Source organism: Epinephelus lanceolatus, chromosome 14 (assembly GCF_041903045.1).
Source record: "Epinephelus lanceolatus isolate andai-2023 chromosome 14, ASM4190304v1, whole genome shotgun sequence".
NCBI lineage: Eukaryota > Metazoa > Chordata > Actinopteri > Perciformes > Serranidae > Epinephelus > Epinephelus lanceolatus.
This window is the reverse complement of record NC_135747.1, coordinates 17,070,520-17,093,729: the sequence shown is the minus strand read 5'-3', so window position 1 is coordinate 17,093,729 and position 23,210 is coordinate 17,070,520. Positions and strand designations below refer to the sequence as shown.

Below are 23,210 nucleotides of genomic sequence, written 5' to 3'. Positions count from 1 at the left end.
GGGATAAAGTGATGTACTGTGATGGCTGGCACAGGAATAGAAAAGAGGCAGGATTATGGGAAGAGAAGGAAAAGTGTGTGCGCAGTTGTGTTTCTTTGACAGATGTGGAAAGTGTTTATGCTATCTATAGAAGCATGTAAAGAAACTAGAGGTAATGGAAGCATATTCACTTGTCAGCGTGTGTGTGTGTGTGTGTGAGCACGATGCATATAATATATGATTTATTTACTTTGTAATTTGGCAGTTACTCACCCTCTTCTTCAGACTGCTCAACCTCCTTCTACTGCTCATCTCATATGCTTGTCTCTTTTTCACTGTTTAGAAACCGCTCACTAATTGGCCGTCCAAAAATTTTAACAAGAGCGTGAGCAGCATTTTTCTTACACTGTCTTTTCAGTTGGCATCACCGGAATAAATAAAAAAAAACTTTGCAATGGATCTCCAAGTTTGGAAACGGGCCAAACACTTCATCCGACTTACATCACAGGCATTTTTGTATGTGTGATGTGCAAATGTGTGTATGTGTTTGTACTGAAATGAAAGCCGCCTTACATCATCCGTTCCTAACGCACATCCATGTTGTTGGCAATCACTCAAGCTCAAAGCGCTGTACTTCCTCAGCAGTGCTGGAATATCAAGTTGTTACACAACTTAATACAACTTTCCTTTTGAAATGAGAACTCTGACTATCCCTATTACTGTACTGTGCTGTTTGTTGAGGCAAAAATAATTTCTCAACATATTTATTGTGGCTGCGCTGTTGGACACATCAAGTCTGCCTTGTGAGCTCTTCCTAAGTCCCAGTTATGAATGTAGAAATTATAAAAATGTGGAAAATGATTCAAAATCTCTTAAATGTATATGGCATTTGCTTTATTTGTGGTAGCAGGTAATTTCACAGAGTCAGGTCAAAGCAAATGAAAGGTTTGATTACATTCAAAATTTCGTTTTCTCTGATTTTAGGTATATTGACAAGTTTAGGCCAAAGCAAGTGTAATTTTCAAGATAGAAAGATCAACTTGGGCTCAAATTGAAGCGCATCAACTTTGGAAGTTATTTTGTGTGCAGGTGAGGCAGTGATATTAAACACAAAGTGATGATGTATTTGTCAAACGGACAGTCATTTTTTTGTTTTGTTGGGGTTGTTGTGTCTGATATTTGGAAATTAAAGGCAGTAAGACCCTGAATCTTATTTTCCTAGTTTCCCCTTTTGTGTCAGAATAGCTCTTGCCAAATGTCATACTTGTTTGACTATTAAGGCCATCGTAGTGCCCTAATATCTGCATTTACAATTTACATAATTTTGCCAGAAGTGCGCCCAAAAAAGGGGGTTTGGGCGTTAACCAGCTACTTGAACTAATCCTGTGTTATAAAGATATAGTTGTCAGGACTGAGGACTGAGACAAGGACAGAAACAGAGTGCAATGGTGCTACTCTTATCAATATTCCTTATTGGTTTGGTACTTTATCAATACTCTTACGGTTCCTTTTCTTTACTATGTAATTGCTTTTTTTAAAAATTACGTTGGAATAGGATGAGAACCCCTTGACCTGCCTGCCTAAACCCATGATATTTATAAAATGTTACCAGTGAATTAAGACAAAACAGCGGTCAGCCCAATGAGTGTGAGACAGTATTGATCAGTGACGATGGCAAATCTTTACGATGGAGGCGTCAAACTTGGTTGCTCCTAAGGTACCACTTCTTAAAACACTGTATGAATGCCATTACCGCCACCGCAAACCCATGCCTCAGTGTTGATGTTGTTGGGGCTGGGCAGGGGCTTTGAAATTGCCATGTTAAACTCAGTGGTCTAAAACTGACAATGGCATCATCCATCAGCCCATACCTAAACCCTAACCACCTGAAGCTATGCAAAAAGAGGTAGAATTTAGTATTACGGAAGCCCTTGTAGTGTTTTGTGTTTCCATTTTTGCACAGTGTTTGTTGTAAAGCTATAGCCGGGTCTCTTAGAAATATGTAAAAAGACCATAAACTCATGCATTACATGAAAAGAATGCAAAGTCAGTGAGGATCTTTTGTCATGGTGGAAGTATGAAGGGTGAGGAAGTTTGTGTAGGGAGGGTAGGGGGGGTTAAATGGGTCAAACAAACATGAACTTTCAACCAGGAAGCCGCTGTTCGTGTCCTGTGTGAAACCAAAAGTCAACGTGGTCATGTGACTTTACGGATTTACATTAAGTATGTAAGTTTACATCACTCACGTCTTGTTCATCATTACTTTAACAGAAGCCACAATTTTTTCGTGCACTTAACCAAGACTTTTCTCTATACTGAACCAAGTGTTTTTCTTTCCCCAAAACCTCGTCAAGTAGCAACCCTTTCACAAGGTGAGCCACCTAGCGTTCGTTTGCAATAGACTTTGCATTGGCATTGTTTTTGTGTTGCCATTGCATGATTTTAAGACATTTTGTGCCCACCGCCACGTAATGCGTTGTTAAGAGGTCATGTCCATTTCATGTATTCTGGGACTGTGTTGAAATCTAACATCTGATGTCACGTATGACATCAGATTTTTATGGAAATCACCTACGTTTTAGATTTTCTGAAGTGAATTTTTTTACACCTTTTGAAGGACAGGTGAACATTTAAGCAGCTAATCATCATAAAAACATGCCCACATACTGCACACTGCTAAAGACTCACATGACTCAATTGATGACAGTCCAAAGATTTACATCCCCATATACCAAGAAAATTGCCAAGCCATCAGCGATGTCAAGCTGAGTGGAAGATTTATCTGATTCCCCCTTGTCGCTATGTAGTCCTACCTAATGGCAGTGAGAGTTTTGTATCAGGACAGCCGCCTGGCAGGACGGAAGAGGAGAGATTTAATGAAGCCTTCTCTGCTGGCTAATTAAAATCTTCCTCTCCCCCGCTCTGTCATTAAGCAATGTTTTAACAGAAAGACTGGAGAGAATATAGCCTGGGAGTTTTCATTTTGCAACTCTCCTGCAGTACCAGGTGTGTGTGTGGGGGTGGTGGATATAAGGTAGAGGTACAGTCTGTACCGCATATGACTGTGAATGTTTGTGTTTGTATGTTTCCATATATTCTGTGTTGTTCTGATTACATTGGACCTAAGGGGGTGATTCAGAAAACATACACACACGCACACACACACACACACACACACACACACACACACATGCAGCCAAAGTGCTCCTTGAAAAACAGAAATAAAGTCTTACCCAATATTCATTCTTCTCCACACCCTCTATGTGCCTGTGGATAGGCTAATGGGCTGCGGCATCATCCTCTGACACGAGACATTTTTCTAATATGTTTGAACTGCTGGAGGACTCCACTGGGGTTTAATTGCAAGGGAAGTGCGCAGATATGTACTTAATTAAATCCTTTTACCGAGCCATGTTGTCTTATATTTGCATTTTATTTAGAGGTGGAGCTACTCTGTTAACTATGTTGTGATTTACAGAAGGACTCCTCAGTTCTTTATTATAGAACGTTCAGGTTCTTTTTTTTTTTTTTTTATATCTCTGTTTTTTATTGTAGCAGAGACAGGGGCTAGCTCAAGGGAGCTTTTTGGCTCAGTGAACTTGTTGGAGAGCTGCACATTCAACAACTTTTAAATGATTTCAATATGCTTATTTTGATATACTGTATGTATGCTAGAGGGAGTACCTAGCCCCAGAGCCTTTGCGACTGTATTAAACTTTATTATGCAGGCTTTGAGCTGCGTGTTGGCAAATACACTAAACTCAAAGTGAATAGAAAGCAGTGCCCGGCAGTGTGAAGCTAAAACATCATTGTAATAAACTATTTGAAAATGGGAAAACCTCAAATTTGGCTCTTGAGTCATTTCATTTGTGCATTCACTTTCAGCACTTCAGTCTGCCTCTTTCAGGTCAACAACTGTATTGTTGTGGCTCAATGCTGTGCAAAATGTTCCCAGGCTAATGAATGCATATACAGCACCATGAAGCCAAAATGACCTGGGTTCCACTCCTGACGTATTATCATATCATCCCCCATGTTGCTCCTCCCATATAATTTCAGATTTATTTACTCTTGTCCACAAAACATAGAACAAGACAGCAACATACAGTAAACAACCACAATGCATCTTACGCACAAACTAAGTCATTTAAAGAGATGTGGCACATTACTCAAAAAGACACCTAGTTTACATATTGTCCTCGGCCTGTGTGTCTTAAGTAATAACATAAGTTTATACATGAACGGATGGTGGTATTTTGTTAAGTACGTCTTCATGTCCTCAACAGTGTTTGTATTTTTACATAAAAATAACCGTTCATCTTACAGGCAGTTGTCATTATATAATTTAAAAACCTTGTATTTCTTTCTAGACCTTTCTATCCAATCCTATTATTTTATGTCAACACTACATGTGGCCATGTCTGCTGTTTCAGTTACATAACATTTCCTGGTTGTTTGGTTGGATGTTGGATTGTGTGTGTGTGTGTGTGTGTGTGTGTGTGTGTAACCTTGCTCAAAGACCCAAGAAAGGATGAAAGAAACTCAACTGAAAAGTTTTGCTTTGAAAATAAGCTAAATAAGAAAAAAAGCACTCTGAGCATCAAAACATCGTGCCAACCATTATGCTAACGATTTCAGACTAAATTCCCCCTCTGTACCCTCCAAGCAGCTACTGGTTTAATTAAACACAAGTAAACATTGACTCCTCTTTTATTTTGGTAGTGGAGGGTATACACAGCTATACAGGGTATACCTACCTGTTTTTGGCCCTTTACAGTATACTCACCAATCAGACAAAAAGCCTTTGGAATATATAGGAGAGTATACCCACTATTTCCTTGGTAACCTACTCATCTACCTAGTTATACACCTACCTCATCAACTACCACTTCACCACTCCAAACAGATGCCCTCGGTAGGTTAATTGATGACCCTAAGTTGCCCATAGGTGTGAATGTGAGCATGAATGGTGGTCTGTCTCTATGTGTCAGCCCTGTGATAGTCTGGCAGTCTAACCAGGGTGGACCCTGCCTCTCACCCCATGTCAGCTGGGACAGACTCCAGCCCCCCTGCATCCCTGAATTGGATATGCAGTTACAGACAATGGGTACATGGATAGAATTATTGTTAGATGTCAATGTGGTAGATGGCAAGGACCGAAAACTCCAACACATTTTCACACCGACCTTGTCACAAATCGACATATGGTCATGGACTTTCCACGTCCAGATACAACTTACTTATAATCTTACAGGATGTAAACACCGCACTGTTTGTTGGACCCATCCAGCACCCCTCCGCCCACCCTACCTGGACTTTCGCTGCCTTAACTCTTAATCTTGTCGCTCTTAACGCTGCCGTTAAACTACAATGGCGATCATGCCGACATTAATGGATGGTTTTTTTCTGCAGTAACTGATGACAGATAACACTGCTGAAGCGCCTTCAGAATGAGACTGGTTTTACAATTCCTTGTTTCACTAAAGTACATCTGAAAAGGCAAAAAAAATGTCTATTGCTTATCCTCATTGTTCCTCTCTCTTTGTAGCTGATGTCACGACAGTATGTAGTAGTAATAGTTTTGTAAATCAACTGCCGTGTATTTTGAAGGTTATCCAAGTGGGAATGGTCATATCACCCGTAAAGTGTTGTATAGATGTCATAAACCAAGATTTATTGTAAATCAGCATTTTATACAGACTAAAGGCAATGGAATTACCAAAAGCTGATCTAGTCCTGAGCTGTATTGCGGTGATGAAAACATTGACACCACTCTAACACAAATGTTACACACCATCTGTAGTCAAATATGACAGAAATCTTTGATCTAGAGAGAACACAGGAAAATCCACCCAAAATTGAATTCACAAGGCCTTCACATGACAGCAATGTCTGTGTGACAGACTATGATAGGAACGGCCCCTCGTGGTGGATCCATTTAACCATTGGTAGCCATGTTGCTCAGACCGACAACGTCCAGCAGCGGCAGTGACAGCTTTAATTTGGTAGCTGGCGGTCAACATGATTAGCGAACGGCAGGAGGCTTTTACAAAGTGGACCAACTGCCTCAGCCACCCACAGTGTAGGAGGAGAGGAACACAGGACAAGCAATGAGAAGATTGTTAAGACAGATACACAAAGGCTGTGAAGATCATGTGTGGAGCTGCTCTGAACAGGTCTTCTTTGTATTATTTTAAGAAATATCACGAGGAAAGGTTCTCTGTTTTGTTTTAATGCACATAAACAGCACATACATATGCATGAACCTTATACTCACACGATGTATGACATGCACATAATGCATGTAATGTTTTAACATATTACACGTTGAAAGATGTGTTCTCCATGTACACACGCCATTCACACCTTTCCATATGCAGGCAGAAGCCCAGCCACTGCTTCATTTTCCAGTTGGCAGGGAGTTGATGTGTTCAGATATGATTTATTGATCATGTTGAGCACATTAGTTTACCCACTGTGTTCAGTTAAAAAGCAATAACACATTTTACACCCTCTGTTCCATGCGAATGCAATAACACTAAACTAATTACGCAAACTGGGGACAGCAGTGTGATTTGTAAAGACCCGACTCAAAGCCATCTTCGGCTAGAATATTGGAAGTAACACGCAGATATCTGATTAATTCATACACACCTTATCTCTCTCCATTCACTGATTTATATGGAAAGAGAGCCATAGCCTAAAGAAAGTGACTGTGTTTACAAAGCAACCCAGCTAATGGCTAACATCTCAGCTATAATTCAAATTCTCACCGGTCAGTGAAACCCTCCTCCTTATCCTTTTACAATTCAAAATCCACTGTTCAGTATAATTATACTGGGGATGAAAATAATCGACAAAAATGGGTAATTTTTTAATGTCAGTGCATCAGAACCAAAGAGGAAGGGTTTTTATCATAGACTCAGCATTTCACATCAACTTAAAATTCATTTGGGGTGAAACATGGGCACAGATTTCTCTCACAACAGCAGGCAAAGCAAACCAAACTGCAGTGCACACATTAACTGCTGTGTTTTGTAACTAAGCATCCCAGCTCACTTTTGTTCCACTGTAAATTTGCATTTATCCAAACTAGTTTCATTACATGAGGTTCCAAAAGAAGCAATCCCTGGCCTTTTTTAATCAAATCTCTGCATGCTGCAACTCAGACTTTTTATACAGAACACAAAATTTAATAAATATCCTTGTTACACACAACTTTGTATCTCTCAAAGCTAGGTTATTAACAGAGCAGAGCAGGCAACCAACAATTTAAACTACTAAAGTACAATATCAGCTAAGTCTTGCCTTATTACAAAATCTTTGTTGGCCCTGTCTTGCAGATGGACCATCTAGTTATGACACCTTTATTATTTGTGTTTATATGGTGCTCACATCATCAAACCGTGATGCTCTAGGTAACCCCCCAGCATCCATTTTGGACACTAAGGGACAGCTTGTTAATTTGTGTTCATTACATGCAATGTGTTTTTTTGAATAAACTTTGCACAGGAAATGTACATAGCATACAGCCTCTTCCTTAGGTTTATCCACCAAAAACACGTGATTATGTTTGGGGGAAAAGCATCATGGTTTGCCTTAAAATAAGTATGTTTCCTACTAGTCTCACTCACCAGACCTTTCTCAAGAAAAGAAAGGTCTGGCTGGGCCGTCTTTCACTTTGAGATTGGAGAAAAAACCTCCCCGGCTGCTTGTATTTCTTTTAACCAATCATAGTCGTTCTGGGGGGTGCCACAGTAATGGTGCGCTTGCAAAAATATTGCCGGGGGGAAACAGGTTTTGGTGTAACACGCCCACAAAAATATCGCCTATAGGACGCGAACCATGGCAGAAAAATGGCTACATCCCCACAAGATCAAACACCGCAAAAGTTAGTAAAGGACGTGTTAAAAACGGTTGAAAACTGCTACACAACCGGAGGTGGTAGGGCGGGACTTAAGCGGGTGGCTCGTTCCGCCCAATGAGAGGCTGATCTATGCAGCGAACTTCCGCCCACTCAGACTAGTTTCTTACTAACACAGTGTAACATCAGGTGACATTTGTCGTATACGTCAAGTGACAAACATCGTTAGCGTAGTATGCTACACATGCTAGCATACTATGTTATTACAATTACTCGATTGACTTTTAGTGTCACAAGGAACACAAACAGCAGTCTCCTGGGTGAAAGTATGGATTTTGTTTGACCATCCTACCCACCTCATGCAGACTTTCTTGCTCTTTCTACCATAGCAGCTGCTCGGAGTGTCAGTAAGTGCTGCCACCTTGGGGTGTCAGTATTTGACACTGAGGGCCACTGACCAAGCGTTGGTATATGACAAGTTGGGAGTGAGACTTGCCTGACAGAAAACCTTGGGCCTGGTAGTATTCCAGGAATATGTTGTCTGGCTCCCTGCGCAAAATATAATAAAGCTGTAAGTGTGCCATGTGCTCTGTGTGTGACAGTAACTTGAAGGCAACATGGACCCAATAGATTTTTTTTACACCTGGGTCTCTAAGCAGGTTAATCTAGTCATGGGCATACTGCACACCTCTGGATGTGCCCCAGCTTTTATCGCTTAAACATGACAAAAAGAGGTGGAACTCTGCTGATAAGAAAACAAGAGGATACATTAAGGTTTATCTTGATCCTTGTCTCTTTAAAAAATGTAATCATGCCTGATGTGACCTCAGTTTCAGAAACATATCAACAGGGGTGCAAGATCAATGATTTATAACTCAAGAAACATCGCAGAAATAAGAGGATTCTTACCAAGGCCATAACTGCAGGCTCCTGTAACCTGTAAAACAGACAGCTATAATGGTCTTCCACAGAAGACTGCAAGGAGCCAGAGTTTTGACAGGGACTTAAAAAGAAAGCATTATTACCTCTGTCCTCAAAACATTACATTGGCTTCAAGTACGTACTGGAATTGGTTGTAAGATTCTTTAGTTTGTCTATAAAGCGCTGAATGGCCTTGTTCCACAATGTTAGACATGCTGAAAAGCCATGAGCCACCCACGTCTCTCAGGTCATTTGGCAGTGGTCTTCTTGTTGTCCCAGTTGTTCATTTTGGTGAACTCTGCTGAAGCTGCTTTTAGTATTTACTCTCCCAGTCACTAAGGCAGCTTTCCTTAGGGCTTGAAATGTGTTCAGTCTCTCACATCTTATCTCTGTTGCCTCTTTCCAATCAATATTGCCTCTATGTCACTGAATATTCTGTGTGCTGGATGCAAATTAACCTTTTTGATATCTATCTTGTACACATTTTCATTAATAGTTCCTCATTGCATTTATTCTTATTTTATCTAGCGCACATTCACAAGTGTTTGAAATGTAATAAGGATAGAGTTTTGCCTAGCTTCACATAGGAAAGCAACCTCCCACCCAGGTTAAGTTGTGACATTTTATCATGTTTCATAACCAAGTGATGAAATTCACTCATAAAAAACAGAGTTGCAGAATTTTCTCTGAATCCTCCCTGCATGCAAATATAAGCCAACTGTTTATTTCCATCCTCACACAACCATAGACATGGATACACACACATTTGCGTCCACGCACATTTTGAATGCTCTGCATTTTTACCACTCAAGGTCTCATATTGGGCCAATCAGTATTAATTTTTCCTCATCATACGCTGTTATCGCTCTATAATAAAAAAACATATTAAACTAAAATGAAAAGAATAGCGAAGGATTTGAGGAAATGTAGCATCCATCAGCTTTTTCCCCCCTCTCTCCCATCAGTGGTAATTGATATTTGAGGCCTCGTTTTGCGCCCTGGTCTCCTTTTTCTTGAAATGAGCTTTTGGAGCGCAGAGAAAACAGCTGAGGCGGTGGAAATGGAATTGGTTGTGTGTCGGTGCATGAGAGAGTGGGATTATCCCAGCGTAATGTCAGCCTTATTAAACACTATTACACTCTATAGATCAGAGAGGGATCTGAAAAGGATATACTGCCAGCTCATCTGTGTGTGGAAGTGTGTTTAAATTGGGATTATACGCCCATAAATTAGAGTTTTTATTAAGCGTCAGATATGATCCAGTGAATATGGTCCACCTCTGATACAATGCAATATGTCTGAGGATGTATTGAGGATGTATCTGTTATAATTATTATTAATCATGAGTCCATTATTATTATTATCCACCATTTATTCATTCATTTTCCGTAAGATTATCCTGTAAGGGGTCACAGGGGTGCTGGAGCCTATCCCAGCTGACATTGGGCGAGAGTTGGGGTATGCCCTGGACAGGTCGCCAGACTATCACAGGGCTGTCACATAGAGACAGACAACCATTCAAGCTCACATTCACACCTACGGACAATTTAGAGTCACAAATTAATCTGATGTGCATGTCTTTGGATTGTGGGAGGCAACCGGGGTGTCCGGGGAAAACCCACGCTGAAACGGGGAGAACATTAATGTCGCAAAGAAGGGCTCCCCCAGTAGTCGTAGGGGCCCAAAGTCTCAGGTTGCCCCTGTGGACTTCACCTGCAAAATGTCACTAAAATGAAAACATAATGACCAGGAAGACACTTCAAAGAGCAAGAAAGGACACAAGACCCCAAAGAGATGCAAAGGAACTGCAAGAGACACAAAGTAACTACAAAAATGGGCAAAACAACTACAAAGAAACACAAAACAACCACATGGAGACACAAAATTACTACAAAGAGATACAGAATGACCAAAAAGTACCTTGAAGACACACAAGACAACCACAAAGAGACACAAAACCACAATAAGATGCATAATGACTACAAAGAGACGCAAAGCCACCACAAAGTCGAAGTGGTGGGGCCTTTTTCATATCTGCGCCCAGGAGCCTGTTGTCTCATAATCTGTCAATGCCTGCAGGTACAACAATGCATATGTCTATGGTATCTTGCTTACATGCAAAATGATCAACAAAATGTATGCAAGGGCCATTATATTGGGATACACGACAGTTTCACATAATTTGTAATTTCATGTTTGGAAATATTTTCACTAGACGAAAACAAGCTTTGCTTTGTAGAACAAAGCAGCTGTAGTTTTAGAGCCAGAAACCAGCTGCTGTTTTCTGATGTGGGGTTAAAACTGGCTATTTATCAAAAAAATGAATGAATTAATAAATTAAAGCAATGAAAAATAAATCAGCAACTGTTGGAAAGCAGGTGATTTATAGCACCGTTGATATTAACAAGCACATTATTCATTTTGCACCAACATGCAGACTGAAGTCTTTCTTATTCTAAGCAAACTGTTATATTCAGATAATCATTCACAGTCTCAGGTGTTTCACCATGCATCATTTTGCTCAGGTGAAAACTGAGCTGCTGTTGGAGAACTAGTACAGAGGAGCACAACAGCCAAAGTGTGTTGTTACCTGCCAATCAGCTGAGCCTGAAGGCAAGTTCAACTTGCGATAAAAGAAGCTGCTGTTTGTTTCTGGGCTTTGTTTTCTGAATATTTTCTAGCACCAAGAAAGATGCACTGACACTGACGAAGTCAAAGACAACCCCTGGCCTTGAGATAAAATACTTGAGCAAAAAATAGCTTCATAGTAATTAAATAATTAGTAATAATTACATGCGTACACCCACACACAGTTTTTAACAGCTCATTTTGAAGAAAGCAGCAAAGCTAATCCTTCTCTCCACAGGTCACTTTCTCTTTTCATCAGCTATACAACAAAATACACTTTATAGAATTATTAATTACCATCCTTTATGATAAATATACAACAAAAAATGGAATACTTTCACCTCAGCAGCTAATTAGGCCATACAGTAGTGGACTGCCATGTCTCTGCCAGTCTGAGAGGACTTAGAAGAGTGTGAATGCCAAGACTGAGCCAAGCCTTTATATGTAACTGCCACAGCATGGCTACAATTGGCAGGCAAGGACTCCTCTTGCTTGGACCCTTCCCTTATTCACTGCAGATGGGAGGTAGGTAAGGGGAAAGCAGGATAAATCCCCGATTTCTGCCCGGTGGGAAGGAAATGAAGACAAAAGCTGGAAGCATAACATAGACATTGTCAAACCCATAAACAGTATATCCTCCAAACTTAGCACCACCTACATATTTTTCATCTTTGATAGATCCTCCACAGAGTACATATGTTCTTTATGTTGAGTGCAGGGAAATGGATGCTGTGCAAATGTTGGAACATTTCCCGGCTCTGCCTCATTGTATCTCCCCTCATGCTTTGGTCCATTGATTGGCACATTGCTGTAGCGTTTCAATGGCGAGAAGATTCAATGTGTTCCACTCGTCAGATGTCACTTGATGAAACTGCTTTTGATGTAAAAGAACTGCGATGACGTAAAGAGAACTTCGGTAATATGAGCAAGTTTGGGAATGTGTGTGTTTGTGATTTCAGTCAGCGTGCAGGGAGAGTGTGTTGTCCTCAGATCATTAACAAGAGAAGCTTGTGCTCCAATTGTGCTCATTCTCCCCTAATTACTGGCAAATGCTTCCCGCTAGTCCCATGAAGGCGCACTCCATCATCCCAGATGACTGCACTTGGAGTGCTTTCTGTCCTTTGCTAAGCAAGTTAACTAAGTCACAAACTGCAACTGGACCGGAAAGGCTTATAGTGTACAGTAGCACCCAACTATAAAGTAGAGCAAGTGCAATGTACTTCCACTGAAAGAGACTTCAAAGGGACACTTCACCCCCAAAAATATCTTTGTTTCACCTTACCTGTGGCGCTGAAGTACTGAGAAAATACATTTGAAGAACTCAACATCAGTGTCTCTTTCTAGAAGTCATGACCTGGTTACTTGAGGCACTTCACAGACCTCGTTGTGAGCAGTTTCATGTAGGAACTATTGTCTTCCTACCAAACGACACCTGCCAACCATATCACAAAAGGAAGCATGCATCTGTCCATGGACGAGAGGCCTGTGCTTGTAACAGCTAGAGATGGAAACATTTAAAGCGTTCCCCACAGCTGAGTTGTAACATTAGTAAGCTCAGTGGTGCTGGCTGAGCTTGCAGTAGACGCACCCTTCATTCTGGCATTGATACTCTTGGCAGGTGTTGTTCAGTAGAAATTAAATAGTTCCTTCATTAAACTGCTCACAACAAGGTCTTTGGATTATTTTGAATAACTGGGTCATGATTTCTGGAAAGAGACATAGCTGGTGTATTTTTGGAGCTTTGAGCACTACAAGCCGAATGACATCTAGTTCCATTAGGCCTCATTTATACCGCAAGCGATACGTTCACGAAGCGCTCGCGAACGGTCGCTGTTTACTCGCGTTTTCATTTCAATGAACATGTTAACAGGTTAGAGCATTCACACCACATCTGTTCTACGCGCTGCTGGAGTCGCGCTGCTTTCACAAGCAAGCTCGAAAATAGAAGAGACGCTGCTTTTTTGCGCGAGTCGCGAGCGAATGGTCGCTGTGTTCAACAAAAAATCGACATTTACGGTGGCCGAGAGAGGTCACAACACACACAAACTCGTGTTTATTTGTAATACAAAGCAGACAAAGACTACTTACCTATTTGTAGTGCTAAATATTAAATCCAAGCGTTGGAATAATCACTGGCGCGCGAACCTGTTCAGCCTGGGCTTTGGGTCCAAACTCACTTCTTCATCTTTGGGGTTTATTGGAGATTTGCAAACGTGGTGCACTACCACCACCAACTGTTCAGGTGTGGTTTGTGTTTTTACGGGACAGCAGCAGCCGCTGCGCAACACGTCTGTTCGGTTTTGGTATAATATATGTGTGCTGCTGCTATGCTTGTGAACGGCTTTGTGACCGCTTTGTGAACGTATTGCTTGCAGTGTAAAAGAGGCCTTATATTCAAGAAAAGGCAGACACCTCTTCAACCGATATCTCCAGACCTCAATGGTAGTTGTAAAAATCAGGCATTTTGTTCTTAATGGGACAAGGCAGCTGTGGTCAGCTTTAATTCAAGTTGGTTAAAATGTGTTACAATAATCACAGGCTGTTACAAGTAAGTAAGTGTTTTTACTTTTTAGCAAAGGAAAAGAACCTTGTGGGAAATGTGTCAGTCCACCAAAACTTAATAGGCAGATTTCTGTGAAATTAACTGAGCCTCTTTAATCTCCACATGGGATGATTCCTGTGTCGATCTTCCTTTTTGCTATTTTAAACCCAAAGCCAAAATGTCAAAGTTGCCCACATTGCTTCCAATAATCTCCTGGACAGACTGTCATAAATGTCTTACTGTTTACACTAAAACATTCCTCAACAGACTTAGATTCTTCTGTTTTTACCCTAAAAAGATGCCAGTACAAATGTATAATAAAAGAAAAATTATCACCATCCAAGTCCAAGTCTTTTTACATGTCTGAATGCCAAGGAAGGAGATCATACTTCTTCCAGAGATAGCTGCTAGACTCAACAGTGTAATCACGCTGTCGTCTTTTCCCCCCTTCTATTTTGCCCATCAGAGTTGCACTTGCTCTTGTCAATTTTTGCAAAGTTGTTCCCAGATACATACGCCTTCGCACTCACAATGTGACAGCAAAATTTTCTCACTTCTCACCAACCACGCTGCATGTGTTGACACCCCTACAGCTGCTTCTCAGAAATATAATTTGATGCTTTTCATGTGTTACAGCATCACTATCATCACCAGTATTTATTTCACCTTTTTATGTCCTGGACTCTGAAGGCAGTCTGTTTTTGAGTTTGTATCTGAGAAGAATACCTGAGAGACAACAGTGAAACAACTTTTTTTTTTTTTAAATTTCCTTCATGATTTGTTCTGTCACCTCCTTCATTTGTGTCAACAACAATAATACCTCTCTTAGCACGACAGATGCTCGAGAGTGTACTTGTCTATGCAAAGAAAAAAGATTGAATATTAGTAATATGTGTTTACAAATATTGATGCTTATTGTATACAGTATGTGTAATATATGCCTTTGCATCTGTAAGTATTTTTCTCTTATGCACACACTTGATTGGATTTTGGATCTGAGCCTGTTAGTGTAAATCTGTGAGAATGAGATTTAAAGGAAAAAGAAAACGAATCGAGTGTAAGACAAAGAAAAGAGAGAGAGCATCACCAAAGGCATTTAAATTGACTGATCCATTTTAATTTCACTCTAGCTCCATTATGCTGTTGTTGATGTTACTAAAGGGCTGCCATGTCATTATCTCCCTCCTTTGTTTGTGCTGTTTTTGAGAAGACATTGCCGTTGTTTATTTTCCACAAGAAGGCCTTTATGCTAATGCGACCTCTGCTAAAGACGATTTGCTGTCGATTTAACAGCGTGTTAAAATCACAATCAGCATCAATCATGCGGAAGGGAGGCAGCGAGCGAGGGAAAAAAAAAAAAGTTTGGGGCTAAGTCATGCTAATCTTCATAACACCTTATAATAAATTCATTAGGCCTATATGCACACACACATTGACACGCATTCTCTCTTCTTCAAGAGGCATATAGCCTTGCAGGTTTCATAATTAAACTCACTAACAGTGAAAACAGGGGGATGAATATAAATGTAAGGCAAACTATTTTAGAGGTAGTGAGTAAAGGGGTTGTATCATAAAGGAGCTGCTCTCTTGTAAATAAAAAAAAGAAAATACAGGGCTTTATCCCAGAAACCTCTCATAGTGATATCACAAAACCTATTTACAGCCTGAATATCTGCTGTTTATGTCAAATATGTACATGGCACCTCTACAAAATATATCTGCTTTAAATAAACTGACATAAATGACAGTGACAAGAATAATACAGATGTTTCTAGTAGATCAAGAGAAAGAAGTGACATAAACACAGTTGAGACACAGTACAGGTAAATAAAAGCAAATAGGTTGTAAAAATGGGGAACTGTTGATACACAAGGAAAAAATGACAATTAATATGAATGCATATATGCATGGATATATACTGTATATGTAATTAAACAACAAAGTAAACGTAATTGTAATGAATTACTTTTATGGGCCGTACACATGCCGCATTTTTGCACCCTCAAATTAATTATTTTTTAATGTTCATGTCCAGCATGTGCGCTGAAACACCAGAGTGACGCCGCTGTGGTGCACTTGTTTCCCGCCTATTTTTCAAGGCCCGAGGGCTGCACCTGAGATAAACAGAACTTTTGGAACGTAGTGGCATATGTCATGTGATGAGGAACAACCAATCATATCCGGCAGATATCTTTCCCTTCTTCTGTAAATATCAGTCTGTGGTAAATATGGAAAACAAGTTCATCGTTTTAGTTCAGGGCTGCCAGAGCTTTATATCCGTCCCATGGACAATATCTCAGGCCCAATACATACTTAAAAAACAATGCCTGGAAGAAGATCAGCTCTGAACTCAGGATTTTTGGTAAGTAGGCCATGATACAGTGCTGGTTATGGTTACTTAGCAACCTCAGACATGACCTGCCTTTGCGGCCTTGAAAGTAGGCACAGAGTATTCAATTCAATTTTATTTATAAAGCCCAATATCACAAATCACAATTTGCCAGAGAGGGCTTTACAGCATATGACATCCCTCTGTCCTTGGACCCTCACAGCAGATAAGGAAAATCTCCCCCCAAAAAAACCTTCAACGGAGGGAAAAAATGGTAGGAACGTCAGGAAGAGCAACTGAGAGGGATCCCTCTTCCAGGACGGAGATGGCACAAGAGTAGTGCACAGCGCCTGACCTCGTGTTTTTCAGGCGGTTAAAGAAGCGGCATGTGTACATCCCCTAATTGGGAAAAAAGAAGAACTAAATTACAGTTACTGATCAAAATGTTAGTGATTATAAAAGAGGTTACATCTAAATATAATCTTAATGGTGAAAAAAATATACGTAGAATATAACATTCATTGTGTTGCTTTTTTATGTTTTTGGCATGTGAGCATGAATTATTATGTCATAGCCTATTTCCAGACATTTTTTCATCCTCATTGCCCAGTTTAAAACATTTTTTCAGACAAGTAATCAATTGTAATGAGTTGCATTACTCTGATGAAGTAATTGAAATATATTACTTTTAATATTCTAATAGGGTACAGGGTAACAGAATTCTTCTTCTGGGGATAATGAAAATTTACAGCAAAATTCACATAAATCTAGCCATTTGTTTTTCAGACACATGGTCTGACCTTATCGTGGCACTAAATGAAAAAGTCAATTGTCATCAAAATCCACAGAAATCTGCATGTTGGAAGCATCAATATACATATCAGTCTGTTGAGTTGTAACAGTTCAACATTTTTGGCGGCTGTGTTAAAGAGATGACATCACCATCCTTAAACTCCGCCACTTGCAGGGCAACAAGTGTCACATTCCACTAGTAGTTGATGGGGTCGGTGCCCGCCAGCCAACGATAAGCACTGTCACAGATTTACTGTTGTGATCATGCATTTGAGATACCCTAATACAAGTCAGTGCTGTCTTGGAGCCAGTCAAGACATTATCTCAGCTGTGAAGCTCAGACTATAAAAACACTGCTTTACTGTCCATCCCAAAGCCTCTACCAGCCACCGTTTTGTCTCCAAAGTAAGATTTAGAGAGGAACTCTGCTCTCTCTCAGAGTTATCGGATGTCTTTTGTGAAGTTTACTACTCTGTTAGTTCATTTGGCGCAAGACTCTCACTATGGTGCCATAAACATTGCCATAAAGGGATCAGTGAGGCTGACCTCTGTAAAGTCCATAAAAAGATCTTTGTCTCTGATAATGTCACTGATATATAACGGCCTCTGGATGAGAACATCCAGCACTGTCCGTGGTAAAAACTGGCTCTCACTCTCTTGCTGTGTTCGTGTTTTCATCTTCATCTCATTGTCTGGTTAATTAGCTGTGTCTGTCTTTGTTCCCCTCCTACCTTCATCTCCCTTACAAATTTCAAAATCCAGTGTACCAATACATTTTACTAAGCTGGATGCCAACATTAAAACTTTAATGTTTTGTTGAATACAACCAATCATAAAAGAAAAAGCATTTTTTTCCTTTTGATGCCAGGTGTCTCTGTTGTTGCTGTAATTAATCTTCCTGGAGTGTAGAAATGTACAAGGCCATTCATATCACACAACAGAAACAAATTCTGTTTGGTTTCAGTACACCAAATTGTCTAGTGTTAATATGCGCAGACTCTTGTGTAACAATGATTTGAGAGGACACATGCTGGTTGATGGGCTCTTTGTCCCGAAAATCACACAGACTGAAACTGGATTAGCTGACAGTACGGACAATACTGAAAATTTGTAGTTTTTTTGTGAATACTTCTCTTTTCAAAATAAGGGTCAGTGTCCATATAGTTTTGTTTTTCTCAATTGTTACCCAGTGAGAAGAGAAAAGCACTGCACCCAGCATCTCTTTTCAGAGCGCTTCAGCTCTGACCTTTTCTGCGCTGGTGTCATTACTGCTGCTTCTGTAGCCACTGTCTATCCCAAATTGTATGATATGGCTATCAGAAACTATCACAATAAAGATAGAAAGCCCATTTGTGGTTGCAAATGCTGGACACTTAATGCAACTGGTGAGTATTGTGCTTTAAATCATCATATGCATTGTAAGCTGTTGATAACCCTCTGTTGACGTAGAGTTATGTTAGTTACGTAGCTTTTGTTAATGTCAAACTCACACGTAGCACATCATTAAAAAAGGGCTGAGAGCGCTTTTTTATGAAGTCCTCATAAAATATATTTGTGAACTTTTACTAAACTTTAGGGTCAAAGATGACCCCGGCCCAAGGCCGAGGAGGGGCCCATGAAAAAGTCTATGTTTGACTTTTAAATTGGATCAAGCACAACAATTTACTTACTCACTGAAATGAAAATTGTATGTATTTAGATGATAAATAAATGTATTTTTATCATTAAAACACATTTCAATGTGGCGTCTGAATCTCCCACCCCAGCTGGTTTTGTGAAATGGTACGGTCCATCTGAAAGCAGCAGTCAGATGTGTATTTATGTGCAGAACATACAAGCACGGCTCGTGTAAATATGTGAGGCAAACTGCTGCCTGATTAGTTAAGTCAGAGTGCCTCACCAAATATCAGGGGCTCCTCAAAGAAAAGGCAGGGTACAGAGAGAACAAGAAAATGAAAGGAGCAGAGAGGCAATGGTGGAATGTCTGAAAAAATGTGAAGAAGAACCAGGTATGACAGGCAAAGCTAAAGGTGAGGAGTGAGGAAGACTAATGTTAGCAAATCAAATCTGCTGTAGTGGGTTCAGTTTTAAAACTACAGTTAAGATACAGATATTGTGAAATTAGGGGACCTAAGGCATCCATTGGTACCAATTGTGCTGTCTGTTGGAAAGGGGCCAATGTAACACTTTAAAGTTACTCTAAATTTTGGTGAGAGGGAAAAGAAGCATTGCCTTTTTTCAAAATTATTTCTGCATACTAGGGTCTTGCAACTACATAAAGTAGGCATGACTGGAAAACCAAGAGTCGATAACCATATACTCTTTACGCTATTTCAGTTCTGCACACAGTTTGATCAATATTTGATTAAAATAGTATTTTTTCAGTCATGATCTGATCTTTAAAACATTGCAGTAATTTCTTCAGTCACTGTTTGATTTTACTTTTCTCTAATCATCATTGGAGGGCATTTTTTCAGCCAAAAAAATACAAAATACATGTGGAAATATGATTAATTTGATTATAGATGCAGACGGTATAAACGTTTCATATTGATATGTAGAGTGATTTGACCCACTACCCCACCCTGATGGGTGTAGAAGAGGGGCCCACTCTGGAAAATGTTGTCCCCCTGCCCATATTTCCTAACAGCTGGCCTACATACTACACCTTTAAAATATTGTTTTATAAGGAAACAAGGTGTAGGTGTGGTTTTATGAGGCAATAAGGAACAGGTGTGCATAGAGGAGCAGGGTCAGGTGATTCGCGGATGGATCAGAAATGCAAGGAATGCAGGAATGAAAGCAGAGTCTGGAGAGGGAAGAGATTCGGGGAAGGGAAATAGGGCATAAGTATTTAACAAAAACATTGTGCTGTTATAGCTGAAGTAGAAGTTACATTAAGCAGTGATTTTAATGATGCTGGAGAGCTCTAAGTGTAAGTGATTCAAATCTCAAACACCCCCCAGTCTGCATGTTGTCAATGGAAGAGATAATTAGCTCTGATTATCCTTGTTAATAGTATTGTTTTTTTTCTACTAACAAAAATGGCCTGCATTAAAAGAGCTTATTACCTCTATTACCTGTGATCACCAATTATGAATCTCCAGTCATTGCATCTTATCAAAGCCTGATTCAACGCAATAAACCTTCATGCTGCAAAATACCAGTCTAATTAAACTGGGGGGAGAAAAAAATCAATGCAATAGATGAAGTTCAAATAATTGTGGCAAGAGGGTACATAAAGGAACAAATTAACCAGAAATAGTGAATGATTTGCATTAATGGTATTAAATTTATTCAGAGATGGGAAGAAGATCTAAATTCACACAATAGTGTGGACGTGCTAAGTGGAAAGACACTCACTCCTCTGTTTTCAGCACTGAGTAAAGCCTGCTGTGGTGTCGCTAGTAAACACTGGTGCTTTGCAAAACCACCAGACTTCATGATCTGTAAAAGCCATGATGGAGATTAAAAGCTGGAAGCATGTGGGAGAGAGTGAACACAAGAAGGTAACAACCATAGGGTTAAAAGCCTGTTCAAGAGATGGCTAAAATAGCAGGTTGCAAACACTAGTGAGGTCATGCAAACATGCGTGTCTTCTGGAAGGCAAAGTGGAAGAGACGAAAGGTTGAATACATATTTATTTGTTCAAGATCATTTATAACTGCGGGGAAAATATGCACTTGACTTAAACATATGAGATATGCCCAGCTCAGTCGCCAGAGTAAAATGTTGGCATTGTACATTGAAGTAAATTATGGATATGTTACATTTGTATGTTTCATATGTATCATATCAACATTAATACAGTGATGTAGTTCAGATTATGTGTTTTTGAGCTGAGTTCAGGAGGAGGAGGAGATAGTGGATGTTGTGACACCACAGGAGATGGCTGCCAAGCAGGCGACAGCAGCAGACCACTGTTTGAGGCCAACAAAAGTGGGTCTTTTTAACAAGGGTTTGGGATGTTTCCAGCTGTGTTTAGAGCAACAGAACTGGGTGATTAAAGCCAAAACATGATAACCAAAACAACTGTTTTTTGTGCCTAAACATAGTCACATGTTTACCACAGCATTGACACGATATAAAATTGAAACATAAAGTTTCGACATGTGAAATATACAATGGTGACATATCCGTGATTTGCAGAAATGTACAATGCCAATATTCATTCTGCAGATGACGTTGATGTGCCTTGTACGATACTGTACAAAGAAGGTATTCATACAAATTCAAACGTGCCATGCTTACATCACGTTGACGAAAAATTTTGATATCACACATGAAATATATTGTTAATATACTGAATATAAACTACACAATAGATAAGAGAAAGATTTGAATCATACGAATAAGGCTGGCTGGAGTGCAAGGAAAGTAGCTGAGGTTGTTGAAAGTAGCTGGGCTAACCTTTGATATGAGTTTTAACCTCCTGAGACCCTAACTTTACTTTCTCCTAGCTATTTGGGATTAGTAGGGCCTGACATGTATAAAAAACTAAGTCCCAATGTCCTCAAATGAGACAAAAATAAAGTCTCAGTACCGTAAATGAGACTAAATCCCAATGCCCTTAAAAGAGATGACAACAAAGTCCCAATGTCCTCAAATGAGACGACAATAAAGTCCCAGTGTCTTCAAATGAGGACTTCCTCATTTACAGTGTCTTAGCTTGTTACTGTTGCTAAATTTGGTCAAATTTATTGGCTTATCAAACTGCAAAAACTTTATTTATCATAAATAAAAAAGTTTCAACCATAAAATGTGATCAGGTTTTGACCCTTGTCCACTTTTGTGTCAGGGTCGACTGCAGACTGACTTAGCAAAGATGGCTGCCATCGTGTTTTTACATGGATTAGTGTGTGATTAGTGTGGTCTTACAACCGCTAGCTCTCACAAAAAAGTGTCCATGATGAGGACAAGAGGTCTAAGTTAAGCAGAATTAAGTATAAGGTCCAGTAAACCCAACATGTGATGTCCCCATATGAGGACACAGGGTCTCAGGAGGATAAAATGCGATGTTGATGGTAACAATATACTTTGATCTAAGAAGTAATAAAAGGACGATAAAAGTTTTATGATAAATAATCATTTCCACACACCAGGCCTGCTTTTCCTGTCACCTTCTGTCACCATTTGAGCAAACACCATTCTTAACACTTCAGCAGAGATGTGTTTGGAGAGGCCCACTAATCCTCAAGTGCAAATCAGAGATAGTGCTCACTGCCTTCAGCTAATGAAGACAGGGGAGGAAGGCTGATGAGTAAGTGAGATGGACTGACACAGAGAGGAGAGGAGGGCTTTTCATTTTGAGTGTTTGGGAGTGTTGTTCCTGATTACACGTGAATCTATTAGACAAGGTTTCAGAGTGCCACTGCTACTGTTCCCGCTGAAGAAGATGTGTGACTTTTCATTATCTCTGGTGTTAGTTGGCGCTGCATTTCACAACTAGAAGCGCTGTAGTCGTACATGTATGTCAGACTAGTTTCAGTGGCTCACAGACATAAGAGAACTCTATACTGTTGATGTATTTCACTTGTGTTGGCAGGCTTTTTAGCTCTGTTTGAAAGTGAACAGAAATACCATGTTGCATGAGCAAAGAAAATTACGTTGTAATTTTCCCCTGATGGATTATGATGAATATTGTTATGTATGCAGAAAGAAAAGGGACTCGGCACTACTATTGTGATAATATGTAAGATATGAGTGGACAAGATGTGTACTGTGTCAGCACGGAGAAAAAGCAATAAGGCTTTTATTTGTATTGTTTTACAGTTTTTATAGAACTGACTGAGGAGGGTAGTGTTTGTGGGGAATGAAACTGCAAATAGTCTTGCTTTTTTTTTCTCATATGCAATAAGTTTCAGGCTGCATCTCCCCTTTAACGTCACCATCTCTGCAATGATCTCTCATCCTTTGCATCGCCTCCTCACCACCCTGCCTTTTTGATTTCAAGAGCTGAACTATTCTGCAACATTTGTTGATGTGGTTCTGCAAGTAAATGCTGCAGAATTGTGCTCCTCTTGGAATTGTTCTTCTTCGCTGACCACCGGGAGAGGAACCCACCATCATCGGCTTTGCACCGCAAAGAGTCAAAGAGTGTCATTAACACATGCACACAGGCCTACACACATAACACACACATATGCAGATTCCAG

General features: G+C 39.9%; 1 protein-coding gene across 1 annotated transcript in view; it reads left to right on the top strand.

Moving 5' to 3' along the window:
• LOC117251413 (ephrin type-A receptor 6-like) overlaps window positions 1–23,210 on the top strand; it is a 232,696-nt gene that overhangs the window by 82,990 nt on the left and 126,496 nt on the right. The gene's annotated exons all lie outside the window — the stretch shown is intronic.